Source organism: Oncorhynchus kisutch, linkage group LG22, assembly GCF_002021735.2.
Source record: "Oncorhynchus kisutch isolate 150728-3 linkage group LG22, Okis_V2, whole genome shotgun sequence".
In the NCBI taxonomy this organism is placed as follows: Eukaryota; Metazoa; Chordata; class Actinopteri; order Salmoniformes; family Salmonidae; genus Oncorhynchus; species Oncorhynchus kisutch.
In genome coordinates, this window is record NC_034195.2 from 53,621,178 (window position 1) to 53,647,300 (window position 26,123).

The 26,123-nt window shown below is 48.2% G+C and overlaps 1 protein-coding gene across 1 annotated transcript in view; it reads right to left on the reverse strand.

The window, feature by feature from the left end:
* The window catches only part of LOC109882960 (dual oxidase maturation factor 1), a 47,639-nt gene that overhangs the window by 3,191 nt on the left and 18,325 nt on the right, over window positions 1-26,123 (reverse strand). The window lies entirely within an intron of this gene.

Consider the following 26,123-nt stretch of genomic DNA (forward strand, 5'->3'; position numbering starts at 1 on the left):
GGGACTTTAATGTAGACAAACTTAAATCCATTTTATCTAATTTCTACCAGCATGTCATATGTATAACCAGAGGGAAAAAAACTCTAGACCACCTTTACTTCCACACGCAGAGACCATACAAAGCTCTTGCTCATCCTCCTTTTGGCAAATCTGACTATAATTATATCCTCCTGACTCCTGCTTACAAGCAAAAACTAAAGCAGGAAGTACCAGTGACTTGCTCAATATGGAAATGGTCAGATGACGCAGATACTACACTACAAGACTGTTTTGCAGCACAGACTGGAATATGTTCCGGGATTCATCCAATGGCATTGAGGAGTACACCACCTCAGTCACCGGCTTCATCAATAAGTGCATCGATGATGTCATCCCAACAATGACCGTACGTACATATCCCAACCAGAAGCCATGGATTACAGGTAACATCCGCACCGAGCTAAAGGCTAGATCTGTCGCTTTCAAGGAGCGGGACACTAATCTGGATGCTTATAAGAACTCCCGCTATTCCCTCAGACGATCCATCAAACAGGCAAAGTGTCAATACAGGACTAAGATTGAATCCTACTACACCGGCTCTGACGCTCATTGGATGTGTTAGGGCTTGCAAACTATTACGGACTACAAAGGGAAACCTAGCCACGAGCTGCTCAGTGACGCAGCCTACAAGACGGGCTGAATGTCTTTCATGCTCGCTTCAAGGCAAGCTACACTGAAGCATGCTTTTGAGAGATCCAGCTGTTTCGGAAGACTGTGATCGCGCTCTCCGTAGCCGATGTGAGAAAGTCCTTTAAACAGGTCAAAATTCACAAGGCCACGGGGCCAGACAGATTACCAGGATGTGTGCTCAGAGTATGCACAGACTAACTGGCAAGTGTCTTCACTGACATTTTCAACGTCTCCCTGAACGAGTCTGTAATACCTACATGTTTCAAGCAGACCACCATTGTCCTTGTGCCCAAGAAAACGAAGGTAACCTGCCTAAATGACTACCGCCCCGTAGCACTCACATCAGTAGCCATGAAGTGCTTTGAAAGGCTGGTCATGGCTCACATCCACAACATCATCCCGGAAACTCTAGACCCACTCCAATTCGCATACCACCCCAACAGATCCACAGATGATGCAATCTCTATTGCACTCCACACTGTACTTCCCAACCTGGACAAAAGAAACACCTACGGAGAATGCTGTTCATTGACTACAGCTCAGTGTCCAACACCATAGTGTCCTCAAAGCTCATCAATAAGCTATGGACCCTGGGACTAAACACCTCCCTCTGCAAGATCCTGGGCTTCCTGATGGGCTGCCCCCAGGTGGTAAAGGTAGGCAACAACACATCTGCCACACTGATCCTCAAAACGGGGTACCTCATGGGTGCATGCTTAGTCCCCTCCTTTAATCCCTGTTCACCCATGACTGCATGGCCAAGCACGACTCCAACACCATCATTACGTTTGCTGACGACACAACAGGCCTGATCACCGACAATGATGAGCAGGACAACAACCTCTCCCCCAATGTGAGCAAGACAAAGGAGCTGATTGTGGACTACAGGAAAAGGAGGGCCGAACACGTCCCCATTCACGTCGACGGGGCTGTAGTGGAGCGGGTCGAGAGTTTTAAGTTCCTTGGTGTCCACATCACCAACAAACTATCATTGTCCAAACACACCAAGACAGTTGTGAAGAGGGCCCGACAATGCCTTTTCCCCTCAGGAGACTGATTTTTTTTTGGCACAGGTCCCCAGATCCTCAAAAATATCCACAGCTGCACCATCGAGAGCATCCTGACAGGTTGCATCACCGCCTGGTATGGCAACTACTCGGCATCTGACCATAAGGTGCTACAGAGGGTAGTGCGAATGGCCCCAGTACATCACTGGGGCCAAGCTCCCTGCCATCCAGGACCTATATACTAGGCAGTGTCAGAGGAAGACGCAACAAATTGTCAAAGACCAGTCACACAAGTCATAGATGGTTCTCTCTGCTACCACACGGGAAGCGGTACCGGAGCGCCAAATGTAGGTCCAAAAGGCTCCTTAACAGCTTCTGTAGGAGCTTAACAAGCCATCACAATTAATAAAATCGCCACCAGATTATTTACCCTCCCATTTGTTTTTACACTGCTTTTACTCGCTGTTGAGGCAGTACATCAAGAGCTATGCATGTTATCACCGTATGACCTTCAAGCCTGTCTGATTGTCTGGGCTGTCTCTCTGTTGTTGTTTGCCTCTGTGTCAGTCTGAAGCCTTGACTGACGGCCCCCATAGTTATTAGAGGTGTAGTGGTTTAGCCTCTAGCAGTCCTGTAGTATTTATAGCTTTCCTACCTAAAGAAGCCAGAGCGAGAGAAGCCTGTCTGTAGGCATTAGGTCTGAATATAAGGCTACTGTACTTGATTAGGGTGTAATAATTAGCATATGCATGTAATCAGCATTAATTGTGTGCTTCTCTGCTACCATAAGACCTCAGGTAGAATATGTAGGCATTTTAGTATATATTAATCAAAATAAAACCTAACCTGTACCCTCGCACATTGACTCGGTCCCGGTACCCCCTGTATATAGCCTCCACATTGACTCTGTACCGGTACCCCCTGTATTTAGCCTCCACATTGACTCGGTCCCGGTACCCCCTGTATATAGCCTCCACATTGACTCGGTCCCGGTACCCCCTGTATTAGCCTCCACATTGACTCGGTCCCTGGTACCCCCTGTATTTAGCCTCCACATTGACTCGGTCCCGGTACCCCCTGTATTTAGCCTCCACATTGACTCGGTCCCGGTACCCCCTGTATTTAGCCTCCACATTGACTCGGTCCCGGTACCCCCTGTATTTAGCCTCGTTATTGACTCGGTCCCGGTACCCCTGTATATAGCCTCCACATTGACTCAGTACCGGTACCCCCTGTATTTAGCCTCCACATTGACTCGGTCCCGGTACCCCCTGTATTTAGCCTCCACATTGACTCGGTCCCGGTACCCCCTGTATTTAGCCTCCACATTGACTCGGTCCCGGTACCCCCTGTATTTAGCCTCCACATTGACTCGGTCCCGGTACCCCCTGTATTTAGCCTCCACATTGACTCGGTCCCGGTACCCACTGTATTTAGCCTCCACATGTGACTCGGTCCCGGTACCCCCTGTATATAGCCTCCACATTGACTCGGTCCCGGTACCCCCTGTATTTAGCCTCCACATTGACTCGGTCCCGGTACCCCCTGTATTTAGCCTCCACATTGACTCGGTCCCGGTACCCCCTGTATTTAGCCTCGTTATTGACTCGGTCCCGGTACCCCCTGTATATAGCCTCCACATTGACTCAGTACGGTACCCCCTGTATTTAGCCTCCACATTGACTCGGTCCCGGTACCCCCTGTATTTAGCCTCCACATTGACTCGGTCCCGGTACCCCCTGTATTTAGCCTCCACATTGACTCGGTCCCGGTACCCCCTGTATTAGCCTCCAATTGACTCGGTCCCGGTACCCACCTGTATTTAGCCTCCACATGTGACTCGGTCCCGGTACCCCCTGTATATAGCCTCCACATTGACTCGGTCCCGGTACCCCCTGTATTTAGCCTCCACATTGACTCGGTCCCGGTACCCCCTGTATTTAGCCTCCACATGACTCGGTACCGTAATACCCTGTATATAGCCTCCACATTGACTCTGTACCGGTACCCCCTGTATATAGCCTCCACATTGACTCTGTACTGGTACCCCCTGTATATAGCCTCCACATTTGACTCTGTACTAGTACCCCCTGTATATAGTCTCCACATTGACTCTGTACTAGTACCCCCCTGTATATAGTCTCCACATATGACTCTGTACTAGTACCCCCTGTATATAGCCTCCACATTGACTCTGTACCGGTACCCCCTGTATATTAGCCTCCACATTGACTCTGTACCGGTACCCCCTGTATATAGCCTCCACATTGACTCGGTCCCGGTACCCCCTGTATATAGCCTCCACATTGACTCGGTCCCGATACCCCCTGTATATAGCCTCCACATTGACTCGGTCCCGGTACCCCCTGTATATAGCCTCCACATTGACTCTGTACCGGTACCCCCTGTATATAGCCTCCACATTGACTCTGTACCGGTACCCCCTGTATATAGCCTCCACATTGACTCTGTACCGGTACCCCCTGTATATAGCCTCCACATTGACTCTGTACCGGTACCCCCTGTATATAGCCTCATCATTGACTCCTGTACCGGTACCCCTGTATATAGCCTCCACATTGACTCTGTACTGGTACCCACTGTATATAGCCTCCACATTGACTCTGTACGGTACCCCCTGATATAGTCTCCACATTGACTCTGTACCGTAATACCCTGTATATAGCCTCCACATTGACTCTGTACCGGTACCCCCTGTATATAGCCTCCACATTGACTCTGTACCGGTACCCCCTGTATATAGCCTCCACATTGACACTGTACCGGTACCCCCCTGTATATAGCCTCCACATTGACTCTGTACCGGTACCCCCTGTATATAGCCTCCACATTGACTCTGTACTGGTACCCACTGTATATAGCCTCCACATTGACTCTGTACCGGTACCCCCTGTATATAGTCTCCACATTGACTCTGTACCGTAATACCCTGTATATAGCCTCCACATTGACTCTGTACCGGTACCCCGTGTTATTTAGCCTCCACATTGACTCGGTCCCGGTACCCCCTGTATATAGCCTCCACATTGACTCGGTCCCGGTACCCCCTGTATATAGCCTCCACATTGACTCTGTACTAGTACCCCCTGTATATAGCCTCCACATTGACTCTGTACTAGTACCCCCTGTATATAGCCTCCACATTGACTCTGTACCGTAATACCCTGTATATAGCCTCCACATTGACTCTGTACCGGTACCCCCCTGTATTTAGCCTCCACATTGACTCTGTACCGTAATACCCTGTATATAGCCTCCATATTGACTCTGTACCGGTACCCCCTGTATTTAGCCTCCACATTGACTCTGTACCGTAATACCCTGTATATAGCCTCCACATTGACTCTGTACCGTAATACCCTGTATATAGCCTCCACATTGACTCTGTACTAGTACCCCCTGTATATAGTCTCCACATTGACTCTGTACCGTAATACCCTGTATATAGCCTCCACATTGACTCTGTACCGGTACCCCCTGTATATAGCCTCCACATTGACTCGGTCCCGGTACCCCCTGTATATAGCCTCCACATTGACTCGGTCCCGGTACCCCCTGTATATAGCCTCCACATTGACTCTGTACTAGTACCCCCTGTATATAGCCTCCACATTGACACTGTACTAGTACCCCCTGTATATAGCCTCCACATTGACTCTGTACCGTAATACCCTGTATATAGCCTCCACATTGACTCTGTACCGGTACCCCTGTATTTAGCCTCCACATTGACTCTGTACCGTAATACCCTGTATATAGCCTCCACATTGACTCTGTACCGGTACCCCCCTGTATATAGCCTCCACATTGACTCTGTACTGGTACCCCCTGTATATAGCCTCCACATTGACTCTGTACTAGTACCCCCTGTATATAGTCTCCACATGACTCTGTACTAGTACCCCCTGTATATAGTCTCCACATTGACTCTGTACTAGTACCCCCTGTATATAGCCTCCACATTGACTCTGTACCGGTACCCCTGTATATAGCCTCCACATTGACTCTGTACGGTACCCCCTGTATATAGCCTCCACATTGACTCGGGTCCCGGTACCCCCTGTATATAGCCTCCACATTGACTCGGTCCCGATACCCCCTGTATATAGCCTCCACATTGACTCGGTCCCGGTTACCCCCTGTAATATAGCCTCCACATTGACTCTGTACGGTACCCCCTGTATATAGCCTCCACATTGACTCTGTACCGGTACCCCCTGTATATAGCCTCCACATTGACTCTGTACCGGTACCCCCTGTATATAGCCTCCACATTGACTCTGTACCGGTACCCCCTGTATATAGCCTCATCATTGACTCTGTACCGGTACCCCTGTATATAGCCTCCACATTGACTCTGTACTGGTACCCACTGTATATAGCCTCCACATTGACTCTGTACCGGTACCCCCTGTATATAGTCTCCACATTGACTCTGTACCGTAATACCCTGTATATAGCCTCCACATTGACTCTGTACCGGTTACCCCCTGTATATAGCCTCCACATTGACTCTGTACCGGTACCCCTGTATATAGCCTCCACATTGACACTGTACCGGTACCCCCTGTATATAGCCTCCACATTGACTCTGTACCGGTACCCCCTGTATATAGGCCTCCACATTGACTCTGTACTGGTACCCACTGTATATAGCCTCCACATTGACTCTGTACCGGTACCCCCTGTATATAGTCTCCACATTGACTCTGTACCGTAATACCCTGTATATAGGCCTCCACATTGACTCTGTACCGGTACCCCGTGTTATTTAGCCTCCACATTGACTCGGTCCCGGTACCCCCTGTATATAGCCTCCACATTGACTCGGTCCCGGTACCCCTGTATATAGCCTCCACATTGACTCTGTACTAGTACCCCCTGTATATAGCCTCCACATTGACTCTGTACTAGTACCCCCTGTATATAGCCTCCACATTGACTCTGTACCGTAATACCCTGTATATAGCCTCCACATTGACTCTGTACCGGTACCCCCTGTATTTAGCCTCCACATTGACTCTGTACCGTAATACCCTGTATATAGCCTCCATATTGACTCTGTACCGGTACCCCCCTGTATTTAGCCTCCACATTGACTCTGTACCGTAATACCCTGTATATAGCCTCCACATTGACTCTGTACCGTAATACCCTGTATATAGCCTCCACATTGACTCTGTACTAGTACCCCCTGTATATAGTCTCCACATTGACTCTGTACCGTAATACCCTGTATATAGCCTCCACATTGACTCTGTACCGGTACCCCCTGTATATAGCCTCCACATTGACTCGGGTCCCGGTACCCCCTGTATATAGCCTCCACATTGACTCGGTCCCGGTACCCCCTGTATATAGCCTCCACATTGACTCTGTACTAGTACCCCCTGTATATAGCCTCCACATTGACACTGTACTAGTACCCCCTGTATATAGCCTCCACATTGACTCTGTACCGTAATACCCTGTATATAGCCTCCACATTGACTCTGTACCGGTACCCCCTGTATTTAGCCTCCACATTGACTCTGTACCGTAATACCCTGTATATAGCCTCCACATTGACTCTGTACCGGTACCCCCTGTATTTAGCCTCCACATTGACTCTGTACCGTAATACCCTGTATATAGCCTCCACATTGACTCTGTACCGTAATACCCTGTATATAGCCTCCACATTGACTCTGTACTAGTACCCCCTGTATATAGCCTCCACATTGACTCTGTACTAGTACCCCCTGTATATAGCCTCCACATTGACTCTGTACCGTAATACCCTGTATATAGCCTCCACATTGACTCTGTACCGGTACCCCCTGTATTTAGCCTCCACATTGACTCTGTACCGTAATACCCTGTATATAGCCTCCACATTGACTCTGTACTGGTACCCACTGTATATAGCCTCCACATTGACTCTGTACCGGTACCCCCTGTATATAGTCTCCACATTGACTCTGTACCGTAATACCCTGTATATAGCCTCCACATTGACTCTGTACCGGTACCCCCTGTATATAGCCTCCACATGACTCGGTCCCGGTACCCCCTGTATATAGCCTCCACATTGACTCGGTCCCGGTACCCCCTGTATATAGCCTCCACATTGACTCTGTACTGGTACCCACTGTATATAGCCTCCACATTGACTCTGTACCGGTACCCCCTGTATATAGTCTCCACATTGACTCTGTACCGTAATACCCTGTATATAGCCTCCACATTGACTCTGTACCGGTACCCCCTGTATTTAGCCTCCACATTGACTCTGTACCGTAATACCCTGTATATAGCCTCCACATTGACTCTGTACCGTAATACCCTGTATATAGCCTCCACATTGACTCTGTACTAGTACCCCCTGTATATAGCCTCCACATTGACACTGTACTAGTACCCCCTGTATATAGCCTCCACATTGACTCTGTACCGTAATACCCTGTATATAGCCTCCACATTGACTCTGTACCGGTACCCCCTGTATTTAGCCTCCACATTGACTCTGTACCGTAATACCCTGTATATAGCCTCCACATTGACTCTGTACCGGTACCCCCTGTATTTAGCCTCCACATTGACTCTGTACCGTAATACCCTGTATATAGCCTCCACATTGACTCTGTACCGTAATACCCTGTATATAGCCTCCACATTGACTCTGTACTAGTACCCCCTGTATATAGCCTCCACATTGACTCTGTACTAGTACCCCCTGTATATAGCCTCCACATTGACTCTGTACCGTAATACCCTGTATATAGCCTCCACATTGACTCTGTACCGGTACCCCCTGTATTTAGCCTCCACATTGACTCTGTACCGTAATACCCTGTATATAGCCTCCACATTGACTCTGTACTGGTACCCACTGTATATAGCCTCCACATTGACTCTGTACCGGTACCCCCTGTATATAGTCTCCACATTGACTCTGTACCGTAATACCCTGTATATAGCCTCCACATTGACTCTGTACCGGTACCCCCTGTATATAGCCTCCACATTGACTCGGTCCCGGTACCCCCTGTATATAGCCTCCACATTGACTCGGTCCCGGTACCCCCTGTATATAGCCTCCACATTGACTCTGTACTGGTACCCACTGTATATAGCCTCCACATTGACTCTGTACCGGTACCCCCTGTATATAGTCTCCACATTGACTCTGTACCGTAATACCCTGTATATAGCCTCCACATTGACTCTGTACTGGTACCCACTGTATATAGCCTCCACATTGACTCTGTACCGGTACCCCCTGTATATAGTCTCCACATTGACTCTGTACCGTAATACCCTGTATATAGCCTCCACATTGACTCTGTACCGGTACCCCCTGTATATAGCCTCCACATTGACTCTGTACCGGTACCCCCTGTATATAGCCTCCACATTGACTCTGTACCGGTACCCCTGTATATAGCCTCCACATTGACTCTGTACCGGTCCCCTGTATATAGCCTCCACATTGACTCTGTACTGGTACCCACTGTATATAGCCTCCACATTGACTCTGTACCGGTACCCCCTGTATATAGTCTCCACATTGACTCTGTACCGTAATACCCTGTATATAGCCTCCACATTGACTCTGTACCGGTACCCCGTGTTATTTAGCCCTCCACATTGACTCGGTCCCCGTACCCCCATGTATATAGCCTCCACATTGACTCGGTCCCGGTACCCCCTGTATATAGCCTCCACATTGACTCTGTACTAGTACCCCCTGTATATAGCCTCCACATTGACTCTGTACTAGTACCCCCTGTATATAGCCTCCACATTGACTCTGTACCGTAATACCCTGTATATAGCCTCCACATTGACTCTGTACCGGTACCCCCTGTATTTAGCCTCCACATTGACTCTGTACCGTAATACCCTGTATATAGCCTCCATATTGACTCTGTACCGGTACCCCCTGTATTTAGCCTCCACATTGACTCTGTACCGTAATACCCTGTATATAGCCTCCACATTGACTCTGTACCGTAATACCCTGTATATAGCCTCCACATTGACTCTGTACTAGTACCCCCTGTATATAGTCTCCACATTGACTCTGTACCGTAATACCCTGTATATAGCCTCCACATTGACTCTGTACCGGTACCCCCCTGTATATAGCCTCCACATTGACTCGGTCCCGGTACCCCCTGTATATAGCCTCCACATTGACTCGGTCCCGGTACCCCCTGTATATAGCCTCCACATTGACTCTGTACTAGTACCCCCTGTATATAGCCTCCACATTGACACTGTACTAGTACCCCCTGTATATAGCCTCCACATTGACTCTGTACCGTAATACCCTGTATATAGCCTCCACATTGACTCTGTACCGGTACCCCCTGTATTTAGCCTCCACATTGACTCTGTACCGTAATACCCTTATATAGCCTCCACATTGACTCTGTACCGGTACCCCCTGTATTTAGCCTCCACATTGACTCTGTACCGTAATACCCTGTATATAGCCTCCACATTGACTCTGTACCGTAATACCCTGTATATAGCCTCCACATTGACTCTGTACTAGTACCCCCTGTATATAGCCTCCACATTGACTCTGTACTAGTACCCCCTGTATATAGCCTCCACATTGACTCTGTACCGTAATACCCTGTATTATAGCCTCCACATTGACTCTGTACCAGTACCCCCTGTATTTAGCCTCCACATTGACTCTGTACCGTAATACCCTGTATATAGCCTCCACATTGACTCTGTATTGGTACCCACTGTATATAGCCTCCACATTGACTCTGTACCGGTACCCCCTGTATATAGTCTCCACATTGACTCTGTACCGTAATACCCTGTATATAGCCTCCACATTGACTCTGTACCGGTACCCCCTGTATATAGCCTCCACATTGACTCGGTCCCGGGTACCCCCTGTATATAGCCTCCACATTGACTCGGTCCCGGTACCCCCCTGTATATAGCCTCCACATTGACTCTGTACTAGTACCCCCTGTATATAGCCTCCACATTGACTCTGTACCGGTACCCCCCTGTATATAGCCTCCACATTGACTCTGTACCGTAATACCCTGTATATAGCCTCCACATTGACTCTGTACCGGTACCCCTGTATATAGCCTCCACATTGACTCTGTACCGTAATACCCTGTATATAGCCTCCACATTGACTCTGTACCGTAATACCCTGTATATAGCCTCCACATTGACTTCTGTACCGTAATACCCTGTATATAGCCTCCACATGGACTCTGTACTGGTACCCCCTGTATATAGCCTCCACATTGACTCTGTACCGGTACCCCCTGTATATAGCCTCCACATTGACTCTGTACCGTAATACCCTGTATATAGGCCTCCACATTGACTCTGTACCGGTACCCCCTGTATATAGCCTCCACATTGACTCTGTACCGGTACCCCCTGTATATAGCCTCCACATTGACTCGGTCCCGGTACCCCCTGTATATAGCCTCCACATTGACTCGGTCCCGGTACCCCCTGTATATAGCCTCCACATTGACTCTGTACCGTAATACCCTGTATATAGGCCTCCACATTGACTCTGTACCGTAATACCCTGTATATAGCCTCCACATTGACTCTGTACTAGTACCCCCTGTATATAGCCTCCACATTGACTCTGTACTAGTACCCCCCTGTATATAGCCTCCACATGGACTTCTGTACCGTAATACCCTGGTATATAGCCTCCACATTGACTCTGTACTGGTACCCACTGTATATAGCCTCCACATTGACTCTGTACCGGTACCCCCGGTATGTAGTCTCCACATTGACTCTGTACCGTAATACCCTGTATATAGCCTCCACATTGACTCTGTACCGGTACCCCCTGTATATAGCCTCCACATTGACTCGGTCCGGTACCCCCTGTATATAGCCTCCACATTGACTCGGTCCCGGTACCCCTGTATATAGCCTCCACATTGACTCTGTACTAGTACCCCCTGTATATAGCCTCCACATTGACTCTGTACTAAGTACCCCCTGTATATAGCCTCCACATTGACTCTGTACCGTAATACCCTGTATATAGCCTCCACATTGACTCTGTACGGTACCCCCTGTATATAGCCTCCACATTGACTCTGTACCAGTACCCCCTGTATATAGCCTCCACATTGACTCTGTACCGTAATACCCTGTATATAGCCTCCACATTGACTCTGTACCGGTACCCCCTGTATAATAGCCTCCACATTGACTCTGTACCGTAAGTACCGTATATAGCCTCCACATTGACTCTGTTACCGTAATACCCTGTATATAGCCTCCACATTGACTCTGAACCGTAATACCCTGTTATATAGCCTCCACATGGACTCTGTACTGGTACCCCCTGTATATAGCCTCCACATTGACTCTGTACCGGTACCCCCTGTATATAGCCTCCACATTGACTCTGTACCGTAATACCCTGTATATAGCCTCCACATTGACTCTGTACCGGTACCCCCTGTATATAGCCTCCACATTGACTCTGTACCGTAATACCCTGTATATAGCCTCCACATTGACTCTGTACCGTAACACCCTGTATATAGCCTCCACATTGACTCTGTACCGTAATACCCTGTATATAGCCTCCACATTGACTCTGTACCGTATACCCTGTATATAGCCTCCACATTGACTCTGTACCGTAATACCCTGTATATAGCCTCCACATGGACTCTGTACTGGTAAACCCTGTATATAGCCTCCACATTGACTCTGTACCGGTACCCCCTGTATATAGCCTCCACATTGACTCTGTACCGTAATACCCTGTATATAGCCTCCACATTGGACTCTGTACCGTTACCCCCCTGTATATAGCCTCCACATTGACTCTGTACCGTAATACCCTGTATATAGCCTCCACATTGACTCTGAACCGTACCCCTGTATATAGCCTCCACATTGACTCTGTAACCGTAATACCCTGTATATTAGCCTCCACATTGACTCTGTACCGTAATACCCTGTATATAGCCTCCACATGGACTCTGTACCGGTACCCCCTGTATATAGCCTCCACATTGACTCTGTACCGGTACCCCCTGTATATAGCCTCCACATTGACTCTGTACCGTAATACCCCTGTATATAGCCTCCACATTGACTCTGTACCGGTACCCCCTGTATATAGCCTCCACATTGACTCTGTACCGTACCCCCTGTATATAGCCTCCACATTGACTCTGTACCGTAACCCCTGTATATAGCCTCCACATTGACTCTGTACCGTACCCCTGTATATAGCCTCCACATTGACTCTGTACCGTAACCCCTGTATATAGCCTCCACATTGACTCTGTACCGTAACACCCTGTATATAGCCTCCACATTGACTCTGTACCGTACCCCCTGTATATAGCCTCCACATTGACTCTGTACCGTAATACCCTGTATATAGCCTCCACATTGACTCTGTACCGGTACCCCCTGTATATAGCCTCCACATTGACTCTGTACCGTAATACCCTGTATATAGCCTCCACATTGACTCTGTACCGGTACCCCCTGTATATAGCCTCCACATTGACTCTGTACCGGTACCCCCTGTATATAGCCTCCACATTGACTCTGTACCGTACCCCCTGTATATAGCCTCCACATTGACTCTGTACCGGTACCCCCTGTATATAGCCTCCACATTGACTCTGTACCGTAACCCTGTATATAGCCTCCACATTGACTCTGTACCGGTACCCCCTGTATATAGCCTCCACATTGACTCTGTACCGTAATACCCTGTATATAGCCTCCACATTGACTCTGTACCGTACACCCTGTATATAGCCTCCACATTGACTCTGTACCGTAATACCCTGTATATAGCCTCCACATTGACTCTGTACCGTAAACCCTGTATATAGCCTCCACATTGACTCTGCTACCGCATACCTGTATATAGCCTCCACATGGACTCTGTACTGGTACCCCCGTGTATAAGCCTCCACATTGACTCTGTACGCGTACCCCCTGTATATAGCCTCCACATTGACTCTGTACGGTACCCCCTGTATATAGCCTCCACATTGACTCTGTACCGTAATACCCTGTATATAGCCTTCCACATTGACTCTGTACGGTACCCCCCTGTATATAGCCTCCACATTGACTCTGTACCGTACTCCCCTGTATTTAGCCTCCACATTGACTCTGTACCGTAATACCCTGTATATAGCCTCCACATGGACTCTGTACCTGGTACCCCCTGTATATAGCCTCCACATTGACTCTGTCCCGGTACCCCCTGTATATAGCCTCCACATTGACTCTGTACCGTAATACCCTGATATATAGCCTCCTACCATTGACTCCTGTACCGGTACCCCCTGTACTACCTACCGCCTCCACATTGACTCTGTACAAGCTACCCCCTCGTATATAAGCCTCCACATTGACTCTGTACCGTATACCCTGTATATAGCCTCCACATTGACTCTGTACTCAGTACCCCCTGTATATAGCCTCCACATTGACTCTGTAACCGTAATACCCCCTGTATATAATCCTCCACATTGACTCATGTACCGTACCCCTGTATATAGCCTCCACATTGACTCTGTACCGTAATACCCTGTATATAGCCTCCACATTGACTCTGTACCGGTACCCCTGTATATAGCCTCCACATTGACTCTGTACCGGTAACCCCTGTATATAGCCTCCACATTGACTCTGTACCGTAATACCCTGTATATAGCCTCCACATTGACTCTGTACCGGTACCCCCTGTATATAGCCTCCACATTGACTCTGTACCGGTAACCCCTGTATATAGCCTCCACATTGACTCTGTACCGGTACCCCTGTATATAGCCTCCACATTGACTCTGTACCGTACCCCCTGTATATAGCCTCCACATTGACTCTGTACGGTACCCCCTGTATATAGCCTCCACATTGACTCTGTACCGTAATACCCTGTATATAGTCTCCACATTGACTCTGCTACCGGTACCCCCTGTATATAGCCTCCACATTGACTCTGTACCGTACCCCCTGTATATAGCCTCCACATTGACTCTGTACCGTAATACCCTGTATATAGCCTCCACATTGACTCTGTACCGTACCCCCTGTATATAGCCTCCACATTGACTCTGTACCGTATACCCTGTATATAGCCTCCACATTGACTCTGTACCGTAATACCCTGTATATAGCCTCCACATTGACTCTGTACCGTAACCCCTGTATATAGCCTCCACATTGACTCTGTACCGGTACCCCCTGTATATAGCCTCCACATTGACTCTGTACCGTACCCCCTGTATATAGCCTCCACATTGACTCTGTACCGTAATACCCTGTATATAGCCTCCACATTGACTCTGTACCGGTACCCCCTGTATATAGCCTCCACATTGACTCTGTACCGTAACCCCCTGTATATAGCCTCCACATTGACTCTGTACCGTAACCCCTGTATATAGCCTCCACATTGACTCTGTACCGTAATACCCTGTATATAGCCTCCACATTGACTCTGTACCGTAATACCCCTGTATATAGCCTCCACATTGACTCTGTACCGTAATACCCTGTATATAGCCTCCACATTGACTCTGTACCGGTACCCCCTGTATATAGCCTCCACATTGACTCTGTACCGGTACCCCCTGTATATAGCCTCCACATTGACTCTGTACCGTACCCCCTGTATATAGCCTCCACATTGACTCTGTACCGGTACCCCCTGTATATAGCCTCCACATTGACTCTGTACCGTAATACCCTGTATATAGCCTCCACATTGACTCTGTACCAGTACCCCCTGTATATAGCCTCCACATTGACTCTGTACCGTAATACCCTGTATATAGCCTCCACATTGACTCTGTACCGTAATACCCTGTATATAGCCTCCACATTGACTCTGTACCGTACCCCTGTATATAGCCTCCACATTGACTCTGTACCGGTACCCCCTGTATATAGCCTCCACATTGACTCTGTACCGTAATACCCTGTATATAGCCTCCACATTGACTCTGTACCGGTACCCCCTGTATATAGCCTCCACATTGACTCTGTACCGTACCCCCTGTATATAGCCTCCACATTGACTCTGTACCGTAATACCCTGTATATAGCCTCCACATTGACTCTGTACCCGTACCCCTGTATATAGCCTCCACATTGACTCTGTACCGTAACACCCTGTATATAGCCTCCACATTGACTCTGTACCGTAACACCCTGTATATAGCCTCCACATTGACTCTGTACCGTACCCCTGTATATAGCCTCCACATTGACTCTGTACCGTAATACCCTGTATATAGCCTCCACATTGACTCTGTACCGGTACCCCCTGTATATAGCCTCCACATTGACTCTGTACCGTATACCCTGTATATAGCCTCCACATTGACTCTGTACCGGTACCCCCTGTATATAGCCTCCACATTGACTCTGTACCGGTACCCCCTGTATATAGCCTCCACATTGACTCTGTACCGGTACCCCCTGTATATAGCCTCCACATTGACTCTGTACCGGTACCCCCTGTATATAGCCTCCACATTGACTCTGTACCGTAATACCCTGTATATAGCCTCCACATTGACTCTGTACCGGTACCCCCTGTATATAGCCTCCACATTGACTCTGTACCGTAACCCCTGTATATAGCCTCCACATTGACTCTGTACCGTAACCCCTGTATATAGCCTCCACATTGACTCTGTACCGTACCCCTGTATATAGCCTCCACATTGACTCTGTACCGTAATACCCTGTATATAGCCTCCACATTGACTCTGTACCGTTATACCCTGTATATAGCCTCCACATTGACTCTGTACCGGTACCCCCTGTATATAGCCTCCACATTGACTCTGTACCGGTACCCCCTGTATATAGCCTCCACATTGACTCTGTACCGGTACCCCCTGTATATAGCCTCCACATTGACTCTGTACCGTAATACCCTGTATATAGCCTCCACATTGACTCTGTACCGGTACCCCCTGTATATAGCCTCCACATTGACTCTGTACCGTAACCCCTGTATATAGCCTCCACATTGACTCTGTACCGTATACCCTGTATATAGCCTCCACATTGACTCTGTACCGGTACCCCCTGTATATAGCCTCCACATTGACTCTGTACCGGTACCCCCTGTATATAGCCTCCACATTGACTCTGTACCGTAATACCCTGTATATAGCCTCCACATTGACTCTGTACCGGTACCCCCTGTATATAGCCTCCACATTGACTCTGTACCGTACCCCCTGTATATAGCCTCCACATTGACTCTGTACCGTAACCCCTGTATATAGCCTCCACATTGACTCTGTACCGTACCCCTGTATATAGCCTCCACATTGACTCTGTACCGTAACACCCTGTATATAGCCTCCACATTGACTCTGTACCGTAACCCCTGTATATAGCCTCCACATTGACTCTGTACCGTAACCCCTGTATATAGCCTCCACATTGACTCTGTACCGTAACCCCTGTATATAGCCTCCACATTGACTCTGTACCGGTACCCCCTGTATATAGCCTCCACATTGACTCTGTACCGTAATACCCCTGTATATAGCCTCCACATTGACTCTGTACGGTACCCCCTGTATATAGCCTCCACATTGACTCTGTACCGGTACCCCTGTATATAGCCTCCACATTGACTCTGTACCGGTACCCCTGTATATAGCCTCCACATTGACTCTGTACCGGTACCCCTGTATATAGCCTCCACATTGACTCTGTACGGTACCCCCTGTATATAGCCTCCACATTGACTCTGTACCGGTACCCCTGTATATAGCCTCCACATTGACTCTGTACGGTACCCCCTGTATATAGCCTCCACATTGACTCTGTACCGGTACCCCTGTATATAGCCTCCACATTGACTCTGTACCGGTACCCCCTGTATATAGCCTCCACATTGACTCTGTACCGGTACCCCCTGTATATAGCCTCCACATTGACTCTGTACCGGTACCCCTGTATATAGCCTCCACATTGACTCTGTACCGTAACCCCCTGTATATAGCCTCCACATTGACTCTGTACCGGTACCCCCTGTATATAGCCTCCACATTGACTCTGTACCGTTACCCTGTATATAGCCTCCACATTGACTCTGTACCGTAACCCCTGTATATAGCCTCCACATTGACTCTGTACCGTAACCCCTGTATATAGCCTCCACATTGACTCTGTACCGTAACCCCTGTATATAGCCTCCACATTGACTCTGTACCGGTACCCCTGTATATAGCCTCCACATTGACTCTGTACCGGTACCCCTGTATATAGCCTCCACATTGACTCTGTACCGTAATACCCTGTATATAGCCTCCACATTGACTCTGTACCGGTACCCCCTGTATATAGCCTCCACATTGACTCTGTACCGTAACCCCTGTATATAGCCTCCACATTGACTCTGTACCGTACCCCCTGTATATAGCCTCCACATTGACTCTGTACCGTAACCCCTGTATATAGCCTCCACATTGACTCTGTACCGGTAATACCCTGTATATAGCCTCCACATTGACTCTGTACCGTACCCCTGTATATAGCCTCCACATTGACTCTGTACCGGTACCCCTGTATATAGCCTCCACATTGACTCTGTACCGTAATACCCTGTATATAGCCTCCACATTGACTCTGTACGGTACCCCCTGTATATAGCCTCCACATTGACTCTGTACCGTACCCCCTGTATATAGCCTCCACATTGACTCTGTACCGTAACCCCCTGTATATAGCCTCCACATTGACTCTGTACCGTACCCCCTGTATATAGCCTCCACATTGACTCTGTACCGTAACACCCTGTATATAGCCTCCACATTGACTCTGTACCGTAACACCCTGTATATAGCCCCACATTGACTCTGTACCGTACCCCCTGTATATAGCCTCCACATTGACTCTGTACGTAATACCCTGTATATAGCCTCCACATTGACTCTGTACCGGACCCCCTGTATATAGCCTCCACATTGACTCTGTACCGTAACCCCTGTATATAGCCTCCACATTGACTCTGTACCGGTACCCCTGTATATAGCCTCCACATTGACTCTGTACCGGTACCCCTGTATATAGCCTCCACATTGACTCTGTACGGTACCCCCTGTATATAGCCTCCACATTGACTCTGTACCGGTACCCCTGTATATAGCCTCCACATTGACTCTGTACCGGTACCCCCTGTATATAGCCTCCACATTGACTCTGTACCGTAATACCCTGTATATAGCCTCCACATTGACTCTGTACCGTACCCCCTGTATATAGCCTCCACATTGACTCTGTACCGTAATACCTGTATATAGCCTCCACATTGACTCTGTACCGTAATACCCTGTATATAGCCTCCACATTGACTCTGTACCGGTAACCCCTGTATATAGCCTCCACATTGACTCTGTACCGTAACCCCTGTATATAGCCTCCACATTGACTCTGTACCGTAATACCCTGTATATAGCCTCCACATTGACTCTGTACCGGTACCCCTGTATATAGCCTCCACATTGACTCTGTACCAGTACCCCTGTATATAGCCTCCACATTGACTCTGTACGTAATACCCTGTATATAGCCTCCACATTGACTCTGTACCGTACCCCCTGTATATAGCCTCCACATTGACTCTGTACCGTAACACCCTGTATATAGCCTCCACATTGACTCTGTACCGTACCCCCTGTATATAGCCCCACATTGACTCTGTACAGTACCCCTGTATATAGCCTCCACATTGACTCTGTACCGTAATACCCTGTATATAGCCTCCACATTGACTCTGTACCGTACCCCCTGTATATAGCCTCCACATTGACTCTGTACCGTAATACCCTGTATATAGCCTCCACATTGACTCTGTACCGGTACACCCTGTATATAGCCTCCACATTGACTCTGTACCGGTACCCCTGTATATAGCCTCCACATTGACTCTGTACGGTACCCCCTGTATATAGCCTCCACATTGACTCTGTACGGTACCCCTGTATATAGCCTCCACATTGACTCTGTACGGTACCCCCTGTATATAGCCTCCACATTGACTCTGTACCGGTACCCCTGTATATAGCCTCCACATTGACTCTGTACCGGTACCCCTGTATATAGCCTCCACATTGACTCTGTACCGTAATACCCTGTATATAGCCTCCACATTGACTCTGTACCGTAATACCCTATATAGCCTCCACATTGACTCTGTACCGGTACCCCTGTATATAGCCTCCACATTGACTCTGTACCGGTACCCCCTGTATATAGCCTCCACATTGACTCTGTACCGTAATACCCTGTATATAGCCTCCACATTGACTCTGTACCGGTACCCCTGTATATAGCCTCCACATTGACTCTGTACCAGTACCCCTGTATATAGCCTCCACATTGACTCTGTACCGTAATACCTGTATATAGCCTCCACATTGACTCTGTACCGTACCCCCTGTATATAGCCTCCACATTGACTCTGTACCGTACCCTGTATATAGCCTCCACATTGACTCTGTACCGTAACCCCTGTATATAGCCTCCACATTGACTCTGTACCAGTACCCCTGTATATAGCCTCCACATTGACTCTGTACCGTAATACCTGTATATAGCCTCCACATTGACTCTGTACCGGTACCCCTGTATATAGCCTCCACATTGACTCTGTACCGTAATACCCTGTATATAGCCTCCACATTGACTCTGTACGGTACCCCCTGTATATAGCCTCCACATTGACTCTGTACCGTACCCCCTGTATATAGCCTCCACATTGACTCTGTACCGGTACCCCCTGTATATAGCCTCCACATTGACTCTGTACGGTACCCCTGTATATAGCCTCCACATTGACTCTGTACCGGTACCCCCTGTATATAGCCTCCACATTGACTCTGTACCGTACCCCTGTATATAGCCTCCACATTGACTCTGTACGGTACCCCCTGTATATAGCCTCCACATTGACTCTGTACCGGTACCCCTGTATATAGCCTCCACATTGACTCTGTACCGGTACCCCTGTATATAGCCTCCACATTGACTCTGTACGGTACCCCTGTATATAGCCTCCACATTGACTCTGTACCGTACCCCCTGTATATAGCCTCCACATTGACTCTGTACCGTAATACCCTGTATATAGCCTCCACATTGACTCTGTACCGGTACCCCCTGTATATAGCCTCCACATTGACTCTGTACCGTAATACCCTGTATATAGCCTCCACATTGACTCTGTACCGTAACACCCTGTATATAGCCTCCACATTGACTCTGTACCAAACCCCTGTATATAGCCTCCACATTGACTCTGTACCGTAACCCCTGTATATAGCCTCCACATTGACTCTGTACCGGTACCCCTGTATATAGCCTCCACATTGACTCTGTACCGTACCCCCTGTATATAGCCTCCACATTGACTCTGTACCGTAATACCCTGTATATAGCCTCCACATTGACTCTGTACGGTACCCCCTGTATATAGCTCCACATTGACTCTGTACCGTAATACCCTGTATATAGCCTCCACATTGACTCTGTACGGTACCCCTGTATATAGCCTCCACATTGACTCTGTACCGTACCCCCTGTATATAGCCTCCACATTGACTCTGTACCGTAATACCCTGTATATAGCCTCCACATTGACTCTGTACCGGTACCCCCTGTATATAGCCTCCACATTGACTCTGTACCGTACCCCCTGTATATAGCCTCCACATTGACTCTGTACCGTAATACCCTGTATATAGCCTCCACATTGACTCTGTACCGGTACCCCCTGTATAGCCTCCACATTGACTCTGTACCAGTACCCCCTGTATATAGCCTCCACATTGACTCTGTACCGTAATACCCTGTATATAGCCTCCACATTGACTCTGTACCGGTACCCCTGTATATAGCCTCCACATTGACTCTGTACCGTAACACCCTGTATATAGCCTCCACATTGACTCTGTACCGTAACACCCTGTATATAGCCTCCACATTGACTCTGTACCAGTACCCCCTGTATATAGCCTCCACATTGACTCTGTACCGTAATACCCTGTATATAGCCTCCACATTGACTCTGTACCGGTACCCCTGTATATAGCCTCCACATTGACTCTGTAGTAAGTACCCCTGTATATAGCTCCACATTGACTCTGTACGGTACCCCCTGTATATAGCCCCACATTGACTCTGTACTGGTACCCCCTGTATATAGCCTCCACATTGACTCTGTACGGTAACCCCTGTATATAGCCTCCACATTGACTCTGTACCGGTACCCCCTGTATATAGCCTCCACATTGACTCTGTACCGGTACCCCCTGTATATAGCCTCCACATTGACTCTGTACCGGTACCCCCTGTATATAGCCTCCACATTGACTCTGTACCGGACCCCTGTATATAGCTCCACATTGACTCTGTACCGGTACCCCCTGTATATAGCCTCCACATTGACTCTGTACCGGTACCCCTGTATATAGCCTCACATTGACTCTGTACCGGTACCCCCTGTATATAGCCTCCACATTGACTCTGTACCAGTACCCCCTGTATATAGCCTCCACATTGACTCTGTACCGTAACCCCCTGTATATAGCCTCCACATTGACTCTGTACCGTAACCCCTTGTATATAGCCTCCACATTGACTCTGTACCGTAATACCCTGTATATAGCCTCCACATTGACTCTGTACCGTAACCCCTGTATATAGCCTCCACATTGACTCTGTACCGTATACCCTGTATATAGCCTCCACATTGACTCTGTACCGTAATACCCTGTATATAGCCTCCACATTGACTCTGTACCGTAATACCCTGTATATAGCCTCCACATTGACTCTGTACGGTAACCCCTGTATATAGCCTCCACATTGACTCTGTACCGTAATACCCTGTATATAGCCTCCACATTGACTCTGTACCGTAATACCCTGTATATAGCCTCCACATTGACTCTGTACCGTAATACCCTGTATATAGCTCCACATTGACTCTGTACCGTATACCCTGTATATAGCCTCCACATTGACTCTGTACCGGTAACCCTGTATATAGCCTCCACATTGACTCTGTACCGGCCCCCTGTATATAGCCTCCACATTGACTCTGTACCGTACCCCTGTATATAGCCTCCACATTGACTCTGTACCGGTACCCCTGTATATAGCCTCCACATTGACTCTGTACCAGTACCCCTGTATATAGCCTCCACATTGACTCTGTACCGTAATACCTGTATATAGCCTCCACATTGACTCTGTACCGTACCCCCTGTATATAGCCTCCACATTGACTCTGTACCGTAATACCTGTATATAGCCTCCACATTGACTCTGTACCGTACCCCCTGTATATAGCCTCCACATTGACTCTGTACCGTAATACCCTGTATATAGCCTCCACATTGACTCTGTACCGTAATACCCTGTATATAGCCTCCACATTGACTCTGTACTGGTACCCCTGTGTATATAGCCTCCACATTGACTCTGTACGGTACACCCTGTATATAGCCTCCACATTGACTCTGTACCGTAATACCCTGTATATAGCCTCCACATTGACTCTGTACCGTACCCCCTGTATATAGCCTCCACATTGACTCTGTACCGTACCCCCTGTATATAGCCTCCACATTGACTCTGTACCGTAATACCCTGTATATAGCCTCCACATTGACTCTGTACCAGTACCCTGTGTATATAGCCTCCACATTGACTCTGTACCGTAATACCCTGTATATAGCCTCCACATTGACTCTGTACCGTACCCCCCTGTATATAGCCTCCACATTGACTCTGTACCGGTACACCCTGTATATAGCCTCCACATTGACTCTGTACCGTAACCCCTGTATATAGCCTCCACATTGACTCTGTACCGTAACCCCTGTATATAGCCTCCACATTGACTCTGTACCGTAACCCCCTGTATATAGCCTCCACATTGACTCTGTACCAGTACCCCCTGTATATAGCCTCCACATTGACTCTGTACTAGTACCCCTGTATATAGCCTCCACATTGACTCTGTATAGGACCCCCTGTATATAGCCTCCACATTGACTCTGTACTAGTACCCCTGTATATAGCCTCCACATTGACTCTGTACTAGTACCCCCTGTATATAGCCTCCACATTGACTCTGTACCGTAACCCCTGTATATAGCCTCCACATTGACTCTGTACCGTACCCCTGTATATAGCCCCACATTGACTCTGTACCAGTACCCCCTGTATATAGCCTCCACATTGACTCTGTACGGTACCCCCTGTATATAGCCTCCACATTGACTTGTACCAGTACCCCCTGTATATAGCCTCCACATTGACTCTGTACCGGTACCCCTGTATATAGCCTCCACATTGACTCTGTACGGTACCCCCTGTATATAGCCTCCACATTGACTCTGTACCGTACCCCTGTATATAGCCTCCACATTGACTCTGTACCGGTACCCCCTGTATATAGCCTCCACATTGACTCTGTACCATACCCCCTGTATATAGCCTCCACATTGACTCTGTACCGTAACACCCTGTATATAGCCTCCACATTGACTCTGTACCAGTACCCCCTGTATATAGCCTCCACATTGACTCTGTACCGTAATACCCTGTATATAGCCTCCACATTGACTCTGTACGTAATACCCTGTATATAGCCTCCACATTGACTCTGTACCGTACCCCCTGTATATAGCCTCCACATTGACTCTGTACCGGTACCCCCTGTATATAGCCTCCACATTGACTCTGTACCGTAATACCCTGTATATAGCCTCCACATTGACTCTGTACCGGTACCCCCTGTATATAGCCTCCACATTGACTCTGTACCAGTACCCCTGTATATAGCCTCCACATTGACTCTGTACCGTAATACCCTGTATATAGCCTCCACATTGACTCTGTACCAGTACCCCTGTATATAGCCTCCACATTGACTCTGTACCGGTATACCCTGTATATAGCCTCCACATTGACTCTGTACCGTACCCCTGTATATAGCCTCCACATTGACTCTGTACCGTACCCTGTATATAGCCTCCACATTGACTCTGTACCGTAACACCCTGTATATAGCCTCCACATTGACTCTGTACCGTACCCCTGTATATAGCCTCCACATTGACTCTGTACCGTAACCCCCTGTATATAGCCTCCACATTGACTCTGTACCAGTACCCCCTGTATATAGCCTCCACATTGACTCTGTACCAGTACCCCCTGTATATAGCCTCCACATTGACTCTGTACCAGACCCCCTTGTATATAGCCTCCACATTGACTCTGTACCGGTACCCCTGTATATAGCCTCCACATTGACTCTGTACCAGTACCCCTGTATAGCCTCCACATGACTCTGTACCGGTACCCCTGTATATAGCCTCCACATTGACTCTGTACCGGTACCCCTGTATATAGCCTCCACATTGACTCTGTACCGGTACCCCTGTATATAGCCTCCACATTGACTCTGTACCGGTACCCCCTGTATATAGCCTCCACATTGACTCTGACCGGTACCCCTGTATATAGCCTCCACATTGACTCTGTACAGTACCCTGTATATAGCCTCCACATTGACTCTGTACCGTAACCCCTGTATATAGCCTCCACATTGACTCTGTACCGGACCCCTGTATATAGCCTCCACATTGACTCTGTACCGGTACCCCCTGTATATAGCCTCCACATTGACTCTGTACCGGTACCCCTGTATATAGCCTCCACATTGACTCTGTACCGGTCCCCCCTGTATATAGCCTCAACATTGACTCTGTACCGGTACCCCTGTATATAGCCTCCACATTGACTCTGTACCGTTACCCCTGTATATAGCCTCCACATTGACTCTGTACTAGTACCCTGTATATAGTCCACATTGACTCTGTACCGTACCCCTGTATATAGCCTCCACATTGACTCTGTATAGTACCCCTGTATATAGCCTCCACATGACTCTGTACCAGTACCCCTGTATATAGCCTCCACATTGACTCTGTACCAGTACCCCCTTGTATATAGCCCCACATTGACTCTGTACCAGTACCCCTGTATATAGCCTCCACATTGACTCTGTACCAGTACCCTGTATATAGCCCACATTGACTCTGTACCGGTACCCCTGTATATAGCCTCCACATTGACTCTGTACCGTACACCCTGTATATAGCCCCACATTGACTCTGTACCAGTACCCCCTGTATATAGCCTCCCACATTGACTCTGTACCAGTACCCTGTATATAGCCTCCACATTGACTCTGTACCAGTACCCTGTATATAGCCTCCCACATTGACTCTGTACCAGTACCCCCTGTATATATCCCCACATTGACTCTGTACCGTACCCCCTGTATATAGCCTCCACATTGACTCTGTACCAGTACCCCCTGTATATAGC